Source organism: Fukomys damarensis, unplaced genomic scaffold, assembly GCF_012274545.1.
Source record: "Fukomys damarensis isolate Sample0158 unplaced genomic scaffold, DMR_v1.0_HiC HiC_scaffold_15, whole genome shotgun sequence".
Taxonomy (NCBI): domain Eukaryota; kingdom Metazoa; phylum Chordata; class Mammalia; order Rodentia; family Bathyergidae; genus Fukomys; species Fukomys damarensis.
Genome location: NW_022900927.1, coordinates 60,785,909 through 60,789,358, shown reverse-complemented (window position 1 = coordinate 60,789,358; position 3,450 = coordinate 60,785,909).

The window sequence follows — 3,450 nt, the reverse complement described above, 5'->3', positions numbered from 1 at the left end:
ATAGTGAGTTCAAGGCCGGCCTAAGCTACAGAGTGAGACATTTTTTTCTTAAAAAAAAACAAAAAACGTAAAGAAAGAAAGCATTACTAAAGATAAAGAGGTTCAATAATAATCATAAAAGGTTCAGGGATGCATGCTTTAGGAAATATTTTAAAAGTTAAACCTATCTGTTCAAAATAAAATCGCTCCAAAATGTATGACACAAAACTTAATTTATTGGCTAAGGAATTAATATACAATGCTACAGGGAGAGACTGCTAAATGTCCCCTCAGAAGGGGAGACATTAATGTATACATAACTGATCCATCAAGAAAAAATTTAGGGGCCAGGGGGTTTAGCTCAGTGGTTCTGCTGCCTGCGCTTGCAAGCACAAGGTTCTGAGTTCAATCCCCAATACCAAAAAAAAGAAAAAGAAAAAAAATGTAGCAAAAACACAAAATTTAGAAATGTAATGGATAGATGTTGCACCTCACACCTGACAGGCAGAGGACACACTTTCCTAACCCTAAAATGCCCACACGAGGCCGCAACGGAGACCCTAACAATTACAAGGTGAGTCAGCGTCACTGCAGGCTGATTCCTAAGCCTGATCTGTGAGGTCCGGAGTCTGCGAAGTCCTTTTAGGGAATGCAGCAGGAGCGAGGAGTGACTGTTGTTATCTGTGCACTGTGTATGTGTGCGTATGCAAGTCATCAATTTTGTAAAAGGTTTTTTAATGTTACACAACTATCCCTCACAACAGTGCGTAGCAGATGTGTACAAAGCGGAGCACAGCAGAAGGTCTGAATGTTTGATGTTGTACATTGAGTCCGGCTCCTTTCACCGAGGCCACTCCGTGCCACAATTTGCATACACAGCCCCGACAACCTCACCATATCAGACAATGGGTTCTAAGGACTCGTGTGAACTCCTCTAGGACAGGAGCAGAGCGGGGTCAGGGAGGGAGGAACCGAGAAATATTTACACTCAGAACAGACACGGCCTGAAGCTGTGGAGAGAGAACATAGGTATTGTGTGATGCGAACATCTGCTTCAGAGGAAGACCTGCCCAAAGGAAGGCCTTTTAAAAAGGAAAAAAAACTAACTTTTTAGTTGAAGTTTAACAGCAACATGTAATAAAATGCCCAGATCCTGAGTGCACCTAATGAAAACTATCACAAAAGGCACAGAACCGACTACCATAAGGGGAATTCAACCTCCAAGCAAACTCGGGGGAGAGGACCTTACTTAGCAGAATTACCCGGAGATGCATGAAAACAGCTCTGGCCCTGGCAGTGAAGGCAAGAGGCCGCATGCGCCTCTCAGCCAGGACCTGAGGGGTGGTGACGGTCAGACAGCAGGGAGCCCAGGATCCAGGGCCGGCCCCCTGAGCTCTGCGACGCTGGGACCCACACCGTCCGCTGCAGGTCACGCAGATGGAAGGCAGCAGAACCGAACTCGGCCATCTGGATGAGAGTCTGGCCCAGAAAGTGAGCAGTGCCTCGTGGAAATAATTGCGCTATGTTGTTCACCTTTATGTCATTCACTGCATTCTCCACCTGGGAAATTCCACTGATTCTTGTGGTTGCTTTATTACTATTTATAAACTAGGAAGCTCCGCGCTCTTACCTGTGCTTCACTGGACTACAAATGAGGCCTAAATGCATGTGACAGACCCGAAGATACGAGGCTGCCTTGGCCAAGAAATGCAGGGCTAGAGACTGAGGACAGCTCTCCCCCAGACCCCCAGACCCGCAAGCCCAGACAAACACATCTCACCACAGGAGAGTAAGGACAAGCTTGAAAAAGAAAAGAAAATGTTGTCTTTAAACCTTTAAAAACATTACAAGCCTGCTATACACAAGGCAAACGAACGTCAAGACAAGACCAAGCAGAGAGGTGACTACAGACTTTACAAAACTACTCAACGCGATTCCCTTAATAACCACCCACACCGCGCATGGGAAATCACAAACTATACTCCGTGGATAGAGGGAGCTACAACTTGTCTATTGCAGCTGACTTTTAAAAGTCACTTCAATTTGTTTATAAAATGTTTCAGAGAGCCCACTAGTAAAGGGGAAAGCCCTGTGGTGCTCTTGTGCGTGGGTTTGTGCACGTGTACGTGTGTCTGTGTGTGTTTCCCAGAAGAGCAGCGTGTCAGTGGATTCCACGTGTGCTCTGCGCTGCTCAGACTTGCAAAAGTGACAGTCCCGCCCTACCCTTCCCGCCCAGCTGCTCCTGTCCCTCCTCACCTCATCCCCCAGCCTTGCTGACTTCTCCTTTTCCTTGTGGCTGAAGTTCACTTTCCTAAACACACAGAGGGCCTACCCGGGCCAGGGACCCAGACTGGCTCCGGGGTGCCTTGAGCGCTCCTGGAGGGGCCGGAAAAATCGATCGCAGCACGGGAGGAAGAATGTTGCTACTCAGCAGCTTCCCTGTGCAAACAGATCTCTTCATTACTCCCATGGACACGGCCAACGCATCCTGCCACTGTCACTGTGCGGCCCAGGGCCCTGCGGGGCCGGAGTCGATGCTGTTTGGCCGTCTGCTGTGCCCTTCACCCCGCAGCAGGCACGGGCTGAGGAGGACCTAGGGCCCCTCCTGCAGGGCAGCCCATCCAGGTGCCACTGGGCCCGGCTCTGTCTACCTCGGGGAAGGCAGGCCAGCCACAGCCTCCGCAAAGCTTTCACATGCCTTAATCCCCCTTCCTGCACTTTAAATACCCTGCCTGAAGCTCATTAACACAGCTTCCCTTTGATCTCAGCGGAGCAGCAGCCCCGGGGCCAAAGCCCTCTCACACCCTAATTAGAGAAAGGCTTTTGCTTCCCTTCCCTCCCCACAGCTACTCGATTCCGGTCAGGAATCACACGTTCCATTTTCATTTTCCTCAGAGAGTCAAGGTTGGGCCCTATGATTACAACCCGAGATTCAGTGAACAGCAGTCTGCCTGCACTTCCAGAACCAGCGAGGGTGCCTAACACACAGGAAGGGCTCACAAAGCCTAGGTTCTCCTGCCTGTTCCAGAATCTTCCGCAGGGGCCATGGGCTACTTGTCCAGGTCTACATTCTTGAGGTAAAACCCGTATCACTATTTGTCGCAGACCTCAAGTTTTTGCCCTCCCCAAAATCATAGGGTGAAGCCCTAACTCTCCCTATAAGGAAGGATCGAAAAGTGTTTTTTTACAGTAAAAGACACACTGCCGTTAATCCCTCTCCAAATACTCCCCCTCCTGTCTCTTCAAACACACTTATCCCTCTGAACACTTTGAATGATGGATAAGTATTTGTAAGGAAGACTATTTTGAGGAGACTTTAATGGCAAGATGTCTTTTTTTTTTTAAATTTAAACACAGTGTTTATCAGCCCTTTTGTGATGGTATTTGGGGTGGGAACTTGGGGAAGAATTGGGTTTCCATTAGTTCATAACGTTGGGCCCCGGAAATGGGACTGAAAGCAGGGGAGGGGGG